The sequence below is a fragment of the Pleurodeles waltl genome, chromosome 8 (genome assembly GCF_031143425.1).
Source record: "Pleurodeles waltl isolate 20211129_DDA chromosome 8, aPleWal1.hap1.20221129, whole genome shotgun sequence".
Classification (NCBI taxonomy): domain Eukaryota; kingdom Metazoa; phylum Chordata; class Amphibia; order Caudata; family Salamandridae; genus Pleurodeles; species Pleurodeles waltl.
Window position 1 is genome coordinate 438,897,345 of NC_090447.1, and position 19,576 is coordinate 438,916,920.

The 19,576-nt window shown below is 47.4% G+C and overlaps 1 long non-coding RNA gene across 1 annotated transcript in view; it reads right to left on the bottom strand.

Annotated features, from left to right (window-relative positions):
* Positions 1 to 19,576, bottom strand: part of LOC138249110 (uncharacterized) — a 45,491-nt gene that overhangs the window by 13,676 nt on the left and 12,239 nt on the right. The window contains exon 2 of the long non-coding RNA XR_011194722.1: positions 19,187 to 19,260. This is a non-coding gene — a long non-coding RNA (uncharacterized lncRNA). The remainder of the gene's footprint in view (positions 1 to 19,186; positions 19,261 to 19,576) is intronic.

Genomic DNA, 19,576 nt, shown 5'->3' on the forward strand with positions numbered 1-19,576 from the left:
AGGAGCTTTGGTGCTTTTCTTTGGACAACTGGGATCGGTTGTCCAATGGCCTTTTATTTTACATAAATAGCACCATGGTTTCTTTACTTGATTTTGATTTGAAGAGGATTTGGGCCCACCACCCCCACCAGAGTGTTTTTGTGGGCCTGATGAAGACTAATTTTTAGATTTGTCCCCACCCTTGTCAGAAGACTTACCATCCTTCTTCTTGCCATCCTTGTCACCCCCTGTATGAATGTTTCTGTTCACCCTTGTTCTGACCCATTTGTCTGCCTTCTTTCCCAATTCTTGGGGAGAGGTCAGATTAGAGTCTACCAGGTACTGGTGCAACAAATCAGACACACAATTATTAAGAATATGCTCTCTCAGGATTAAGTTATACAGGCTTTCATAGTCAGAAACTTTACTGCCATGTAACCACCCCTCCAAGGCCTTCACTGAATGGTCAACAAAGTCTACCCAGTCTTGTGAAGACTCCTTTTTGGTTTCTCTGAACTTGATCCTGTACTGTTCAGTGGTTAAGCAATACCCATCAAGGAGTGCATTCTTAAGAACTGTAAAATCATTGGCATCACTTTCTCTAACAGTAAGGAGCCTATCCCTACCCTTTCCACTGAAAGATAGCCATTGGAGAGCAGCCCACTGCCTTTGAGAGACCCCCTGTACATTACAGGCCCTCTCAAGTGCAGCAAACCACTTGTTAATGTCATCCCCCTCCTTATAAGGGGGAACTATCTTGTGCAGATTCCTAGAATCATGCTCTTTTACAGGATTACTATCTGTAATACTGCTGCTGCCACCATGGGGTCCAAACCCCAACCTCTGCCTTTCTTTTTCTAAGTCAAATGCTTCCCTGTCTAGATCCAGCTGTTGCTTTTTCAGCTTCAGCCTGGATTCTTCCACTCTCAATCTATTGATTTGCCTTTCTAACACTCTGTCTTCAGGGAGGGTGGGTTGGGCATGCCTTGACACAGAAGAATGGTGAGAATGAACAGAGGGAGACCTGTCCCTAACAGATGGCACTCTAACAACCTGGCCTAAAGGAGCAATCTCTATACTATGATGAGAACTCACATCAGTACCAGCCCTGCTAGGTGGCCTGCTAAGGGGCAGGTTGGGAAGGTCCCCTTCTAACCCTTTTACTGGGGGTGCCCCAGAATCAGAGTGGGAACCATCAGCTAATCCCTCACCAGAAGTGCCAACTAAGGTCTTATCCTGTTCAATGTGCATATTAACTAACAGTTCTCTTGAGGGGTTCTTCCCTACCCCTAAACCTCTTTCAACGCAGAGACTCCTTGCTCCTTTCCAGCTAAGGTGGTCATAAGCAACTTTGGTCAGATCAACAGCTTGACCTGTACCAGACATTATAGAAAAGGTTTAAGGGACAGAAAAAGAAAGAAAAAGTTTCCGAACTTTTTAAAGAACAGAAAAAACTTTTAAAACTTTTTAAGAACTTTTTGAAAGTTTTAGAGGTACTTTTCAGCACTTAGCAAAAGAGAAAGAGAAGAAAAGCAAAACTTTTTGGTTAGGTGTACATACACTGAACTTGTTTTGTATATTTTTCTCTTCTGAAAAGTACAAAATGACAAAGTGGTAAGTAGTTGCAAGTACTTATCCCACCGCTGCCAACAATGTAGGAGGCTGGCCTGGCTTGTAGTGGGTACCAAGGGGTACTTACACCTTGCACCAGGTCCAGGTATCCCTTATTAGTGTAGAGGGGTGTCTAGCAGCTTAGGCTGATAGAAAAGGTAGCTTAGCAGAGCAGCTTAGGCTGAACTAGGAGGCGTGTAAAGCTCCTACTATACCACTGGTGTCATATGCACAATATCATAAGAAAACACAATACACAGATATACTAAAAATAAAGGTACTTTATTTTTATGACAATATGCCAAAAGTATCTCAGTGAGTACCCTCAGTATGAGGATAGCAAATATACACAAGAAATATGTACACAATACCAAAATATGCAGTAATAGCAATAGAAACAGTGCAAACAATGTACAGTCACAATAGAATGCAAAGGGAGCACATAGGTATAGGGGCAACACAAACCATATACTCTAGAAGTGGAATGCGAACCACGAATGGACCCCAAACCTATGTGAGCTCGTAGAGGGTCGCTGGGACTGTAAGAAAACAGTGAGGGTTAGAAAAATAGCCCACCCCAAGACCATGAAAAGTGGGTGCAAAGTGCACCTAAGTTCCCCAGAGAACACAGAAGTCGTGATAGGGGAATTCTGCAAGGAAGACCGAAACCAGCAATGCAACAACGATGGATTTGCTGACGAGAGTACCTGTGGAACAAGGGGACCAAGTCCAAGAGTCACGATCAAGTCGGGAGTGGGCAGATGCCCAGGAAATGCCAGCTGTGGGTGCAAAGAAGCTGCCACTGGATGATAGAAGCTGTGGATTCTGCAAGAACGACAAGGGCTAGAAACTTCGCCTTTGGAGGATGGATGTCCCACGTCGTGAAGAAGCTTGCAGAGGTGTTTCCGTGCAGAAAGACCGCAAACAAGCCTTGCTAGCTGCAAGGGTCGCGTTAGGTTTTTCGGATGCTGCTGTGGCCCAGAAGGGACCAGGATGTCGCCAATTGCGTGACGAGACAGAGGGGGTGTCCAGCAAGGGACCTCGCTCGTCGTGCTGAGAGGAGACCCAGAGGACCGGTGATGCAGTCTTTTGGTGCCTGTGGTTGCAGGGGGAGGATTCCGTCGACCCACGGGAGATTTCTTCTGAGCTTCTAGTGCAGAGAGGAGGCAGACTACCCCCACAGCATGCACCACCAGGAAAACAGTCGAGAAGGCGGCCGGATCAGCGTTACAAGTTCACAGTAGTCGTCTTTGCTACTTTGTTGCAGCTTTGTAGGCTTCCAGAGCAGTCAGCGGTCGATTCTTTGGCAGAAGGTGAAGAGAGAGATGCAGAGGAACTCTGATGAGCTCTTGCATTCGTTATCTAAAGAATTCCCCAAAGCAGAGACCCTAAATAGCCAGAAAAGGAGGTTTGGCTACTTAGGAGAGAGGCTAGGCTAGCAACACCTGGAGGAGCCTATCAGAAGGAGTCTCTGACGTCACCTGCTGGCACTGGCCACTCAGAGCAGTCCAGTGTGCCAGCAGCACCTCTGTTTCCAAGATGGCAGAGGTCTGGAGCACACTGGAGGAGCTCTGGGCACCTCCCAGGGGAGGTGCAGGTCAGGGGAGTGGTCACTCCCCTTTCCTTTGTCCAGTTTCGCGCCAGAGCAGGGCTGGTGGATCCCTGAACCGGTGTAGACTGGCTTATGCAGAAATGGGCACCATCTGTGCCCATCAAAGCATTTCCAGAGGCTGGGGGAGGCTACTCCTCCCCAGCCCTAACACCTTTTTCCAAAGGGAGAGGGTGTAACACCCTCTCTCTGAGGAAGTCCTTTGTTCTGCCTTCCTGGGCCAAGCCTGGCTGGACCCCAGGAGGGCAGAAACCTGTCTGAGGGGTTGGCAGCAGCAGCAGCTGCAGTGAAACCCCGGGAAAGGTAGTTTGGCAGTACCCGGGTCTGAGCTAGAGACTCGGGGGATCATGGAATTGTCTCCCCAATGCCAGAATGGCATTGGGGTGACAATTCCATGATCTTAGACATGTTACATGGCCATGTTCGGAGTTACCATTGTGACGCTATACATATGTCGTGACATATGTATAGTGCACAAGTGTAATGGTGTCCCCGCACTCACAAAGTCCGGGGAATTTGCCCTGAACAATGTGGGGGCACCTTGGCTAGTGCCAGGATGCCCACACACTAAATAACTTAGCACCCAACCTTTACCAGGTAAAGGTTAGACATATAGGTGACTTATAAGTTACTTAAGTGCAGTGGTAAATGGCTGTGAAATAACGTGGACGTTATTTCACTCAGGCTGCAAGGGCAGGCCTGTGTAAGAATTGTCAGAGTTCCCTATGGGTGGCAAAAGAAATGCTGCAGCCCATAGGGATCTCCTGGAACCCCAATACCCTGGGTACCTCAGTACCATATACTAGGGAATTATAAGGGTGTTCCAGTATGCCAATGTAAATGGGTGAAATTGGTCACTAGCCTGTTAGTGACAATTTGGAAAGAAATGAGAGAGCATAACCACTGAGGTTATGGTTAGCAGAGCCTCAGTGAGACAGTTCGTCATCACACAGGGAACACATACAGGGCACACTTATGAGCACTGGGGCCCTGGCTGGCAGGGTCCCAGTGACACATACAACTAAAACAACATATATACAGTGAAATATGGGGGTAACATGCCAGGCAAGATGGTACTTTCCTACACTTACCTCCACCAAAGTTGGACTGAAGAGTCACTGGACTGTGGGAGTCACTTGGACAGAGTTGCTGAGTTCCAGGTACCACGCTCGTTGTGCTGAGAGGGGACCCAGAGGACCAGTGATGCAGTCTTTTGGTGCCTGCGGTTGCAGGGGGAAGATTCCGTCAACCCACGGGAGATTTCTTCCAAGCTCCTGGTGCAGAGAGGAGGCAGGCTACCCCCAGAGCATGCACCATCTGGAAACAGTTGAGAAAGCCGGCAGGATGAAGCGATACAAGGTTGCTAGTAGTCGTCTTGCTACTTTGTTGCGGTTTTGCAGGCGTCCTGAGCAGTCAGCGGTCGATCCTTTGGTAGAAGGTGAAGAGAGAGATGCAGAGGAACTCTGGTGAGCTCTTGCATTCGTTATCTGGTGAGATCCCCAAAGCAGAGACCCTAAATAGCCACAAAAGGAGGTTTGGCTACCTAGGAAGGAGGATTGGCTACCAAGAGAGGTAAGAGCCTATCAGAAGGAGCCTCTGACGTCACCTGCTGACACTGGCCACTCAGAGAAGTCCAGTGTGCCAGCAACACCTCTGTTTCCAAGATGGCAGAGGTCTGGAGCACACTGGAGGAGCTCTGGGCACCTCCCCTGGGAGGTGCAGGTCAGGGGAGTGGTCACTCCCCTTTCCTTTGTCCAGTTTCGCGCCAGAGCAGAGCTGGGGGATCCCTGAACCGGTGTAGACTGGCTTATGCAGAGTTAGGCACCATCTGTGCCCATCAAAGCATTTCCAGAGGCTGGGGGAGGCTACTCCTCCCAAGCCCTCTCACCTATTTCCAAAGGGAGAGGGTGTTACACCCTCTCTCAGAGGAAGTCCTTTGTTCTGCCTTCCTGGGCCAGGGCTGCCTGGACCCCAGGAGGGCAGAAACCTGTCTGAGGGGTTGGCAGCAGCAGCAGCTGCAGTGGAGACCCAGGAAAGGCAGTTTGGCAGTACCCGGGAACTATGCTAGAGACCCGGGGGATCATGGAATTGTCCCCCCAAGGCCAGAATGGCATTGGGGTGACAATTCAATGATCTTAGACATGTTACATGGCCATGTTCGGAGTTACCATTGTGACGCTGTACATAGGTAGTGACCTATGTACAGTGCACACGTGTAATGGTGTCCCCGCACGCACAAATTCCGGGGAATTTGCCCTGAACAATGTGGGGGCACCTTGGCTAGTGCCAGAGTGCCCACACACTAAGTAACTTAGCAGGTAAAGGTAAAGGTTAGACATATAGGTGACTTATAAGTTACTTAAGTACAGTGGTAAATGGCTGTGAAATAACGTGGACGTTATTTCACTCAGGCTGCAGTGGCAGGCCTGTGTAAGAATTGTCAGATCTCCCTATGGGTGGTAAAGGAAATATTGCAGCCCAGAGGGATCTCCTGGAACCCCAATACCCATATACTAAGGAATTATATGGGTGTTCCAGTATGCCAATGTGAATTGGTGAAATTGGTCACTAGCCTGTTAGTGACAATTTGGAAAGCAGAGAGAGCATAACCACTGAGGTTCTGGTTAGCAGAGCCTCAGTGAGACAGTTAGTGATCATACAGGGAACACATACAGGGCACCCTTATGAGCACCGGGGCCCTGGCTGGCAGGGTCCCAGTGACACATACACTAAAACAACATATATACAGCGAAATATGGGGGAAACATGCCAGGCAAGATGGTACTTTCCTACACAACCCCCCCCCCCAAACGAAGGACAATAAGACTAGCCATGACCTGATGAGTCTTCATTGTCTAAGTGGAAATATCTGGAGAGCCAGGTCTATGTTCCACTGTATAGTCAATTCCTTGTAGAGATATGGACCACCCTAACAATTTCTGGTTTTCACCTTTCATTTGTTTTAGCCAAAGTAGAGGTTTGTGGTCTGTCTGAACAATGAAGTGAGTGCCAAACAGGTATGGCCTCAACTTCTTCAGTGCCCAGACCACAGCAAAGGCCTCCCTCTCTATGGCAGACCAACGCTTTTCTCTAGGGGTCAACCTCCTGCTGATAAAAGCAACAGGTTGATCCTGGCCCTCAGGATTGAGTTGTGATAAGACTGCCCCTACCCCTAATTCAGATGCATCAGTTTGAACAATGAATTTCTTGGAGTAACATGGGCTTTTCAGGACCGGTGCAGTGCACATGGCCTGTTTGTGCTCCTCAAAAGCTTTCTGACGGCTAGCTGTGCACAATTCCTTTTTAGGCATCTTCTTGGAAGTGGGATCATTAAGTGGGGCTGCAATGGAGCCATAGTTTTTAATGAATCTCCTGTAATACCCAGTGAGGCCTAGGAAGGCTCTCACCTGGGTCTGTGTTGTAGGGGGAACCCAATCCATGATTGTTTGGATTTTCCCCTGAAGTGGTGCAATCTGTTCTCCACCTACCAGGTGTCCCAGATAAACCACTTTTCCCTTCCCTATGTGGCACTTTGAAGCCTTGATAGTGAGGCCTGCCTTTTGCAGGGCCTCCAAAACTTTCCACAGGTGAACCAGGTGATCATCCCAGGTGGAGCTAAAGACAGCTATATCGTCCAGATATGCTGCACTAAAAGCCTCCAACCCTTGCAGGACTGTATTCACCAACCTCTGAAAAGTGGCAGGTGCATTTTTCAAACCAAAGGGCATTACTGTGAATTGGTAGTGCCCTCCAATAGTCGAAAATGCAGTTTTTGCTTTAGCATCCTCTGATAATTTGATCTGCCAATACCCTGCAGTCAAATCAAAGGAGCTTAGATACTTGGCAGATGCCAGTGTATCTATGAGCTCATCTGCTCTGGATATAGGGTGAGCATCAGTTTTTGTTACCTGGTTGAGACCTCTGTAATCTACACAAAATCTCATCTCCCTTTTTCCATCTTTTGAGTGAGGCTTTGGTACAAGCACCACAGGAGAGGCCCATGGGCTTTCAGAATGTTCAACCACTCCTAAGTCAAGCATCTTCTGAACTTCTTGCTTTATGCAGTCCCTGACATGGTCAGGCTGCCTATAGATTTTACTCTTGACAGGCATGCTGTCTCCAGTATCAATTGTGTGTTCACACCAAGATGTGGTGCCTGGCACAGTTGAAAAGAGTTCCGAAAACTGACCTAGGAGATTTATGCAGTTGTCTTTCTGCTCAGCAGTAAGACAGTCTTCTAAAACTACAACATCCACTAGAGCATCCTCTTCTGTGGAAGAGAAGAGATCAGGGAGAGGGTCACTCTCTTCTTCCTGTCCCTCATCTGTTGCCATGAGCAGGGTGAGATCAGCCCTGTCATAGTAGGGTTTTAGGCGGTTGACATGGAGCACCCTAAGTAGGTGACCTCGCCCTTCTTTTCAACAATGAGATGGGGTCCACTCCATTTGTCTTGGAGTGCTCTTGGGGCCACAGGCTCCAATACCCACACCTTCTGTCCTGGTTGGTACTGAATCAGAACAGCCTTCTGGTCATGCCATTGCTTTTGGAGCTCTTGGCTGGCCTGAAGGTTTTTACTGGCCTTTTTCATGTACTCCGCCATTCTGGATCTTAGGCCAAGTACATAGTCCACTATATCTTGCTTAGGAACTTTTAAAGGTTGTTCCCAACCCTCCTTCACAAGTGTTAGAGGACCTGTTACAGGGTGCCCAAATAGGAGTTCAAAGGGGCTGAAGCCCACTCCTTTCTGGGGTACCTCCCTGTAAGCAAAAAGGAGGCAAGGTAACAGGACATCCCATCTCCTCCTGAGTTTTTCAGGGAGTCCGATTATCATTCCTTTGAGAGTTTTATTAAACCTCTCTACCAGTCCATTTGTCTGTGGATGATAAGGTGTGGTGAATTTGTAGGTTACACCACATTCCTTCCACATAGCCTTCAAGTATACAGACATAAAGTTGCTACCCCTGTCTGATACAACCTCTTTTGGGAAACCCACCCTGGAAAAGAGTCCCAGGAGGGCTTTGGCTACTGCATGAGCTGTAGTGGTCCTTAGAGGAATAGCTTCAGGATATCTTGTGGCATGGTCCACTACCACCAAGATAAACCTATTGCCTGAAGCAGTAGGAGGGTCAAGGGGGCCACCTATGTCAACCCCTACCCTTTCAAAGGGAACCCCAACCACAGGTAGTGGAATAAGGGGAGCCTTTGAAGTGCCACCAGTTTTGCCACTGGCTTGGCAGGTCACGCAAGATTTACAAAATTCTTTTGTGTCCTCTGACATCCTAGGCCAGTGAAACAGGGGGACAAGCCTTTCCCATGTTTTAATCTGACCCGAATTTCCAGCCAAAGGAATGTCATGTGCTAGAGTTAGGAGGAACTCTATGTACTGCAGGGGAATTACCAATCTCCTGGCTGCTCCAGGTTTTGGGTCCCTTGCCTCTGTGTACAAGAGGTTGTCCTCCCAGTAAACTCTATGGTGTGTCACTGACATCCCCATTTTGCTGCTTGACAGCTTGCTGTCTGAGACCCTCTAATGTGGGACAGGATTGCTGTGCCACACTCAGCTCTTCCCTGGCAGGCCCCCCTCCACCCAAAAGCTCAGCAGTGTCTGCTGCCAACTCCTCTTGTGAATGTTCTGCACAGGGAGGAAATTCTTCTTCCTCAGAAGTTGAATTATCTGTAGAGGGAGGGATAGTGGGTAGGGATTTACCCTTGCTACCCCTAGCTTTAGGGAGCACTTGGTCCATTGTTCCAGGATCCAAGTCACCCTGTCCTTTTTGCTTTTTGTCCTGAGCCCTTGTCAAAGCAAAAATATGCCCTGGAATGCCCAGCATTGCTGCATGAGCCTCCAACTCTACTTCTGCCCAAGCTGATGTCTCTAAATCGTTCCCTAGTAGACAGTCTACAGGTAAATCTGAGGCAACCACAACTTTCTTTGGACCAGTAACCCCCCCCCCCCAGTTGAGATTCACAACAGCCATGGGGTGGATAAGAGTGTTGTTATGAGCGTCTGTCACTTGGTACTGGTGACCAAGTAGGTGTTGTTTAGGGTGTACCAGTTTCTCTATTACCATGGTAACACTGGCACCTGTGTCCCTGTAGGCCTGAACCTCAACACCATTTATTAGGGGAAGTTGCTTGTACTTATCCATATTAAGGGGACAAGCAACCAAGGTGGCCAAATCAATGGCACCTTCAGAGACTAACACAGCCTCTGTGGTCTCCCTAACAAGACCAACCCCAACTAAATTACCAAAAGTGAGCACAGCTACTCCCTTAGATTGGCTATTAGTAGGTCTGCTCCCACCACCACTGCTATTACTAGGGGCACTAGAGGTTGCAGTAGGGGTTGTGGTAGTAGGAGGTTTGGTATTTTTCTTTGGACAACTGGCATCAGTTGTCCAATGGCCTTTTACTTTACATAAATAACACAAAGGCTTTTTGATTTGATTTGAAGAGGATTTGGACCCACCCCCCCCACCAGAGTGTTTTTGTGGGCCTGATGAAGACTCATTTTTAGATTTGTCCCCACCCTTGTCAGAAGACTTACTATCCTTCTTCTTGCCATCCTTGTCACCCCCTGTATGAACGTTTCTGTTCACTCTTGTTATGACCCATTTGTCTGCCTTCTTTCCCAATTCTTGGGGAGAGGTCAGATCTGAGTCCACTAGATATTGGTGTAACAAGTCAGACACACAGTTATTCAGAATATGCTCTCTCAGAATAAGATTATACAGGCTTTCATAGTCAGAAACTTTACTGCCATGTAACCACCCCTCCAAGGCCTTCACTGAACAGTCAACAAAGTTTATCTAGTCTTGTGAGGACTCTTATCTGGTGTCTCTGAACTTAATCCTGTATTGTTCAGTGGTTAAGCCAAATCCATCCAAGAGTGCATCCTTCAAAACTGCAAAATTATTGGCATCACTTTCTCTCACAGTAAGGAGCCTATCCCTACCCCTTCCATTGAACGATAGCCATAGAATAGCAGCCCACTGCCTTTGAGGGACACCCTGTACCATACAGGCCCTCTCAAGTGCAGCAAACCACTTGTTAATGTCATCCCCCTCCTTGTAAGGGGGAACTATCTTGTGCAGATTCCCAGAATCATGCTCTCTCACAGGATTGCTATCAGGAATACTGCTGCTGCCACCATGGGGTCCAAACCCCAACCTATGTCTCTCCTTCTCCAGATCTAGGGATTCCCTGATTAGAGCCAGCTGGTGCTGTTTAAGCTTCAGTCTGGTCTCTTCCACTCTCAACTTGTTGAGTTCCCTTTCTAACATTTTGTCTTCAGGGTGGGTGGGTTGGGAATGCTTGGACACAGAAAATATACTGGATTCAACAGAGGGAGACCTGTCCCTAACAGCTTGCACTCTAACAACCTGGCCTTCAGGAACAAAAACATCCCTACTATAATGGAAGCTTCTATTACTACCAGCATTGCTATGTGGTCTGCTAAGGGGCAGATTAGGAAGAGAACCCTGTACACCACCGTCAAGGGGCTCCCCTGAGTCAGAGTGTGAGCTATCTACCAACTTCTCAGATGAAGGGCCAACCTGGGCCTTATCCTTCTCAATGAGCATGTTAAACAGACATTCTCTCGAAGGGTTCTTTCCTACCACTAAACCTCTATCAATGCAGAGACTTTTTAGGCTCTTAAAGTTAAGATTGTCATATGTTGTATTGACCATTTTACGAGAAATTCCTACATCAGACATGATAGAAGAAGGTTTAGGGACAGTGAGAAGAGAGAAAAAGTTTCAGGACTTTTTAAAGAACAGAAAAAATAAAACTTTTTGAAACTTTTTGAAAGTTTAGGAGTTCTTTTCAGCACTTAGCAGAAAGTATAAGAGAAGAAAAGCAAAACTTTTTGGTTAGGTGTACATACACTGAACTTGTTTTGTATATTATTCTCTTATGAAAAGTGCACAATGACAAAGTGGTAAGTAGTTGCAAGTACTTATCCCACCGCTGCACAACCAATGTAGGAGGCTGGCCTGGCTTGTAGTGGGTACCAGAGGTACTTACACCTTGTGCCAGGTCCAGTTATTCCTTATTAGTGTAGAAGAGGTGTTTCTAGCAGCTTAGGCTGATAGAAGGTAGCTATAGCAGAGCAGCTTAGGCTGAACTAGGAGACATGCAAAGCTCCTACTATACCACTGGTGTCATATGCACAATATCATAAGAAAACACTATACACAGATATACTAAAAATAAAGGTACTTTATTTTTATGACAATATGCCAAAAGTATCTCAGTGAGTACCCTCAGTATGAGGATGCCAAATATACACAAGATATATGTACACAATACCAAAAATATGCAGTAATAGAAAAAGGAAGTAATGCAAGCAATGTAAAGTTACAAGAGACTGCAATAGGAGCACATAGGTATAGGGACAACACAAACCATATACTCCAAAAGTGGAATGCGAACCACAAATGGACCCCAAACCTATGTGAGCTTGTAGAGGGTCGCTGGGACTGTAAGAAAACAGTGAGGGTTAGAAAAATAGCCCACCCCAAGAACCTGGAAGGTAGGTGTAAAGTGCACCTACAACCCCCAGAGAGCACAGGAGTCGTGATAGGGGGATACTGCAAGGAAAACCAACACCAGCAAAGCAACAACAGTGGATTTCCAGACCTGAGTACCTGTAAGATAAGGGGACCAAGTCCAAGAGTCGCGATAGTGTCGAGAGTGGGCAGATGCCCAGGAAATGCCAGCTGTGGGTGCAAAGGAGCTGCCACCCGATGGAAGAAGCTTGGTGTTTTGCAAGAACAAAGAGGACTAGGAACTTCCCCTTTGGAGGATGGATGCCCCACGTCGTGAAGAAGCTTGCAGAGTTGTTCCCACGCAGAAAGACCGCAAACAAGCCTTGCTAGCTGCAAGGGTCGCGGTTAGGGTTTTTGAACGCTGCTGTAGCACCGGAGGGACCAGGATGTCGCCAATTGCGTGAGGAGACAGATTCCGTCGACCCACGGGTGATTTCTTCGGAGCTTCTAGTGCAGAGAGGAGGCAGACTACCCCCACAGCATGCACCACTAGGAAAGCAGACGAAAAGGCGGCTGGATCAGCGATACAAGGTTGCAGTAGTCGTCTTTGCTACTTTGTTGCGGTTTTGCAGGCGTCCAGAGCAGTCAGCAGTCGATTCCTTGGCAGAAGGTGAAGAGAGAGATGCAGAGGAACTCTGATGAGCTCTTGCATTTGTTATCTAAAGAATTCCCCAAAGCAGAGACCCTAAATAGCCAGAAAAGGAGGTTTGGCTACTTAGGAAGGAGGATAGGCTAGCAACACAGGTAAGAGCCTATCAGAAGGAGTCTCTGACGTCACCTGCTGGCACTGGCCACTCAGAGCAGTCCAGTGTGCCAGCAGCACCTCTGTTTCCAAGATGGCAGAGGTCTGGAGCACACTGGAGGAGCTCTGGGCACCTCCCAGGGGAGGTGCAGGTCAGGGGAGTGGCCACTCCCCTTTCCTTTGGCCAGTTTCGCGCCAGAGCAGAGCTGGGGGGATCCCTGAACTGGTGTAGACTGGCTTATGCAGAGATGGGCACCATCTGTGCCCATCAAAGCATTTCCAGAGGCTGGGGGAGGCTACTCCTCCCCAGCCCTGACACCTTTTTCCTAAGGGAGAGGGTGTAACACCTTCTCTCTGAGGAAGTCCTTTGTTCTGCCTTCCTGGGCCAAGCCTGGCTGGACCCCAGGAGGGCAGAAACCTGTCTGAGGGGTTGGCAGCAGCAGCAGCTGCAGTGAAACCCCGGGAAAGGTAGTTTGGCAGTACCCGGGTCTGTGCTAGAGACTCAGAGGATCATGGAACGTTATTTCACAGCCATTTACCACGGCAGAAATTCTGAGGTAGCCCCAGCAAAGGTGTTAGATGAGAATCTTCCCAACCTGCCCATTAGCAGGCCACCAAGCATGGCTGGTAATAATGTGAGCTCTCATCACAGTAGGGATGTAATTCCTTTAGGCCAGGTTGTTAGAGTGCCATCTGTTAGGGACAGGTCTCCCTCTGTCCATTCACACCATTCTTCTGTGTCTAAGCATGCCCAACCCACCCACCCTGATGACAGAATGTTAGAAAGGGAACTCAATAGATTGAGAGTGGAAGAGTCCAGACTGAAGCTTAAACAGCAACAGCTGGCTCTAGACAGGGAAACTTTTGACTTAGAAAAAGAAAGGCAGAGGTTGGGGTTTGGACCCCGTGGTGGCAGCAGCAGTATTACAGATAGTAATCCTGTGAAAGAGCATGATTCTAGGAATCTGCATAAGATAGTTTCCACTTACAAGGAGGGAGATGACATTAACAAGTGGTTTGCTGCACTTGAGAGGGCCTGTGTTGTACAGGGGGTCCCTCAAAGGCAGTGGGCTGCTATCCTATGGCTATCTTTCAGTGGAAAGGGTAGGGATAGGCTCCTTACTGTGAAGGAAAGTGATGCCAATAATTTTACAGTTTTAAAGAATGCACTCCTGGATGGTTATGGCTTAACCACTGAACAGTACAGGATTAAGTTCATAGAAACCAAAAAGGAGTCTTCACAAGACTGGGTAGACTTTGTTGACCATTCAGTGAAGGCCGTGGAGGGGTGGTTACATGGCAGTAAAGTTTCTGACTATGAAAGCCAGTATAACTTAATCCTGAGAGAGCATATTCTTAATAACTGTGTGTCTGATTTGTTACACCATATCTAGTGGACTTAGATCTGACCTCTCCCCAAGAATTGTAAAAGATGGCAGACAAATGGGTCAGAACAAGAGTGAACAGAAATGTTCATACAGGGGGTGACAAGGATGGCAAAAAGAAGGATGGTAAGTCTTCAGACAAGGGTGGGGAGAAATCTGAAAATGAGTCTTCATCAGGCCCACAAAAACACTCTGGTGGGGGTGGTGGGCCCAAATCCTCTTCTAATCAAGTAAAGAAACCATGGTGCTATTTATGTAAAGTAAAAGGCCATTGGACAACTGATGCCAGTTGTCCAAAGAAAAGCACCAAGCCTCCCACCACTACAACCCCTGCAGCTACACCTAATGCCCCTAGTAATAGCAGTGGTGGTGGGAGCAAACCTACTAATAGCCAATCCAAGGGAGTAGCTGGGCTCACTTTTGATAATTTAGTTGGGGTTGGTCTTGTTAGGGAGACCACAGAGGCTGTGTTAGTCTCTGAAGGTGCCATTGATTTGGCCACCTTGGTTGCTTGTCCCCTTAATATGGATAAGTACAAGCAACTTCCCCTACTAAATGGTGTTGAGGTTCAGGCCTACAGGGACACAGGTGCCAGTGTTACCATGGTAATAGAGAAACTGGTCCACCCTGAACAACACCTACTTGGTACCAAGTGACTGATGCTCATAACAACACTCTTAGCCACCCCATGGCTGTTGTGAATCTCAACTGGGGGGGGGGGTTACTGGTCCAAAGAAAGATGTGGTTGCCTCAGATTTACCTGTAGACTGTCTACTAGGGAATGATTTAGAGACATCAGCTTGGGCAGAAGTGGAGTTGGAGACTCATGCAGCAATGTTGGGCATTCCTGGGCATATTTTTGCTTTGACCAGGGCTCAGGCCAAAAAGCAAAAAGGACAGGGTGACTTGGATCCTGGAACAATGGACCAAGTGCTCCCTAAAGCTAGGGTTAGTAAAGGTAAATCCCTACCTACTATCCCTCCCTCTACAGTGGATTCAACTTCTGAGGAAGAAGAATTTCCCCCTGTGCAGAACCTTCACCAGAGGAGCTGGAAGCAGACACTGCTGATCTTTTGGGTGGAGGGGGGCCTGCCAGGGAGGAGCTGAGTGTGGCACAGCAGACCTGTCCCACACTAGAGGATCTAAGACAGCAAGCTGTCAAACAGCAAAATGGGGATGTCAGTGACTCTCACAGAGTTTACTGGGAGGACAACCTCTTGGATACAGGGGCAAGGGACCCAAGACCTGGAGCTGCCAGGAGATTGGTTATTCCCCTGCAATACAGAGAGTTCCTCCTAACTCTAGCCCACGACATTCCCTTGGCTGGACATTTAGGGCAGATGAAAACATGGGATAGGCTTGTCCTCCTGTTTCATTGGCCTAGAATGTCAGAGGACACAAAGGAATTTTATAAGTCCTGTGAAACCTGTCACGCCAGTGGCAAAACAGGTGGCACTCCAAAGGCTCCCCTTATTCCACTACCTGTGGTTGGGGTCCCCTTTGAAAAGGTAGGGGTTGACATAGTTGGCCCCTTGACCCTGCTACTGCTTCAGGCAATAGGTTTATTTTGGTGGTAGTGGACCATGCCACCAGATATCCTGAAGCAATTCCTTTAAGGACCACTACAGCTCCTGCAGTGGCAAAGGCCCTCCTCGGAATCTTTTCCAGGGAGGGCTTCCCAAAAGAGGTGGTATCAGACAGGGGTAGCAACTTTATGTCTGCTTACTTAAAGGCCATGTGGAAGGAATGTGGTGTAACATACAAATTCACCACACCCTATCATCCACAAACAAATGGACTGGTTGAGAGATTTAACAAAACTCTCAAAGGAATGATAATGGGACTCCCTGAAAAACTCAGGAGGAGATGGGATGTCCTGTTACCTTGCCTCCTTTTTGCTTACAGGGAGGTACCCCAGAAAGGAGTGGGCTTCAGCCCCTTTGAACTCCTATTTGGGCACCCTGTAAGAGGTCCTCTAACACATGTAAAGGAGGGTTGGGAAGAACCTTTAAAAGCTCCTAAGCAAGACATAGTGGACTATGCACTTGGCCTAAGATCCAGAATGGCTGAGTATATGAAAAAGGCCAGCAAAAACCTTCAAGCCAGCCAAGAGCTCCAAAAGCAATGGCATGACCAGAAGGCTGTTCTGATTCAGTACCAACCAGGACAGAAGGTGTGGGTCTTGGAGCCTGTGGCCCTAAGAACACTCCAAGACAAATGGAGTGGTCCCCACATTATTGTTGAGAAAAAGGGAGAAGTCACCTACTTGGTTGACTTAGGCACTGCCAGGAGTCCCCTTAGAGTGCTCCATGTCAATCGCCTTAAACCCTGCTATGACAGGGCTGATCTCACCCTGCTCATGGCAACAGATGAAGGACAGGAAGAAGAGAGTGACCCTCTCCCTGATCTCTTCTCTTCCACAGAACAAGATGCTCTAGTGGAAGGTGTAGTTTTGGCAGATTGTCTTACTGCTGAGCAGAAAGACCACTGCATAAATCTCCTGGGTCAGTTTTCTGAACTCTTTTCTACTGTGCCAGGCACCTCTTCTTGGTGTGAGCACACTATAGATACTGGAGACAGCTTGCCTGTCAAAAGTAAGATCTATAGGCAGCCTGACCATGTCAGGGATTGCATAAAACAAGAGGTTCAGAAAATGCTTGAACTGGGAGTGGTTGAGCACTCTGAAAGTCCATGGGCCTCTCCTGTGGTACTTGTACCAAAACCTCATTCCAAAGATGGAAAGAAGGAAATGAGATTTTGTGTGGATTACAGAGGTCTCAACCAGGTAACTAAAACTGATGCTCACCCTATACCCAGGGCAGATGAGCTAATAGATACACTGGCATCTGCCAAGTATCTAAGCACCTTTGATTTGACTGCAGGGTATTGGCAGATCAAATTATCAGAGGATGCTAAAGCAAAAACTGCATTTTCGACTATTGGAGGGCACTACCAATTCATGGTAATGCCCTTTGGTTTGTAAAATGCACCTGCCACTTTTCAGAGGTTGGTGAATACAGTCCTGCAAAGTTTGGAGGCTTTTAGTGCAGCATATCTAGATGATATAGCTGTCTTTAGCTCCACCTGGGATGATCACCTGCTCCACCTATGGAAAGTTTTGGAGGCCCTGCAAAAGGCAGGCCTCACTACCAAGGCTTCAAAGTGTCAGATAGGGCATGGGAAAGTGGTTTATCTTAGAAACCTGGTCGGTGGAGAACAGATTGCACCACTTCAGGGGAAAATCCAAACTATTATAGATTGGGTTCCCCCTACAACTCAGACCCAGGTGAGAGCCTTCTTAGGCCTCACTGGGTATTACAGGAGGTTCATAAAGAACTATGGCTCCATAGCAGCCCCTCTTAATGACCTCACATCTAAGAAAATGCCTAAAAAGGTATTGTGGACAGCTAGCTGTCAGAAAGCTTTTGAGGAGCTGAAACAGGCAATGTGCTCTGCACCTGTCCTAAAAAGCCCTTGTTACTCCAAGAAATTAATTGTTCAAACTGATGCATCTGAATTAGGGGTAGGGGCAGTCTTATCACAACTCAATCCTGAGGGCCAGGATCAACCTGTTGCTTTTATCAGCAGGAGGTTGACCCCTAGAGAAAAGCGTTGGTCTGCCATAGAGAGGGAGGCCTTTGCTGTGGTCTGGGCGCTGAAGAAGTTGAGGCCATACCTGTTTGGCACTCACTTCATTGTTCAGACAGACCACAAACCTCTACTTTGGCTAGAAACAAATGAAAGGTGAAAACCCTAAATTGTTGAGGTGGTCCATATCTCTACAGGGAATGGACTATACAGTGGAACATAGACCTGGGAGTACCCACTCCAATGCAGATGGACTCTCCAGATATTTCCACTTAGACAATGAAGACTCATCAGGGCATGGCTAGTCTTATTGTCCTTTGTTTGGGGGACTATGCACTTGGCCTAAGATCCAGAATGGCTGAGTATATGAAAAAGGCCAGCAAAAACCTTCAAGCCAGCCAAGAGCTCCAAAAGCAATGGCATGACCAGAAGGCTGTTCTGATTCAGTACCAACCAGGACAGAAGGTGTGGGTCTTGGAGCCTGTGGCCCTAAGAACACTCCAAGACAAATGGAGTGGTCCCCACATTATTGTTGAGAAAAAGGGAGAAGTCACCTACTTGGTTGACTTAGGCACTGCCAGGAGTCCCCTTAGAGTGCTCCATGTCAATCGCCTTAAACCCTACTATGACAGGGCTGATCTCACCCTGCTCATGGCAACAGATGAAGGACAGGAAGAAGAGAGTGACCCTCTCCCTGATCTCTTCTCTTCCACAGAACAAGATGCTCTAGTGGAAGGTGTAGTTTTGGCAGATTGTCTTACTGCTGAGCAGAAAGACCACTGCATAAATCTCCTGGGTCAGTTTTCTGAACTCTTTTCTACTGTGCCAGGCACCACTTCTTGGTGTGAGCACACTATAGATACTGGAGACAGCTTGCCTGTCAAAAGTAAGATCTATAGGCAGCCTGACCATGTCAGAGACTGCATAAAGCAAGAGGTACAGAAAATGCTTGAACTAGGAGTGGTTGAGCACTCTGAAAGTCCATGGGCCTCTCCTGTGGTACTTGTACCAAAACCTCATTCCAAAGATGGAAAGAAGGAAATGCGGTTTTGTGTAGACTATAGAGGTCTCAACCAGGTAACCAAAACTGATGCTCACCCTATACCCAGGGCAGATGAGCTCATAGATACACTGGCATCTGCCAAGTATCTAAGCACTTTTGATTTGACTGCAGGGTATTGGCAGATCCTCAGTGAGACAGTTAGTCATCACACAGGGAACACATACAGGGCACACTTATGAGCACTGGGGTCCTGGCTGGCAGGATCCCAGTGACACATACACTAAAACAACATATATACAGTGAAATATGGGGGTAGCATGCCAGGCCAGATGGTACTTTCCTACACCTAACACACAGGTACTTTGCACCCGGCCCTCTGGGGTGACCTGTAAGTAGAGGTCGAAGTGCAGAAGCCTTTGCATGGGCTCCCTAAGGGTGACAAAATATATGCAGCAGCCTATAGGGATCCCCTGGAACCCCAAAGCCCTGGGTACCTAAGTACCATTTACTAGGGACTTATAATGGGGCACCAGTGTGCCAATTGTGGGTGAAATATAAAGTTTTGGGAAAGAGAGCATAATCACTGGGGTCCTGGTTAGCAGAATTCCTGTGAACAGAGTCAAGCACACTGACATCAGTTAGAAAAAGGGGGTAATCATGCCAAGAAAGAGGGTACTTTCCTACACAACTTAAAATAAATAAAATAAAAAGGCAGACCTTCTTTTTTGTCCATGTTCTGTTCGGTTGTTTCTTTAAAAGAATGAATTTGTTCTAGGGTAACTGTTCTCTCTCTGAAATAAAGAAAAAAAACATGGATTTGCATGTTGTTTGAAATAATTTTTTTAATAAATTAAGCAACAATTTTAAACCCACCCTTTAAAGTTTTTTTCATAGTTAGTTAAACTGAAAATGTTTACAATGAAAACAGGAAAGAAAAAATATATATGCTAAGTTATTATTTTCTACCATTTCGCTGAAGATCAGTTAAGTCTTGGTGGAGGAGGAGCCCCATGTTAAATAAGTGTAGCCCCTCTCTCTCCTAAATCTGTGTTTCCCACATCGCTGAGAAGTGGGTGTTGTAAGTTGGGTTCTGGTTGTAGTACCACC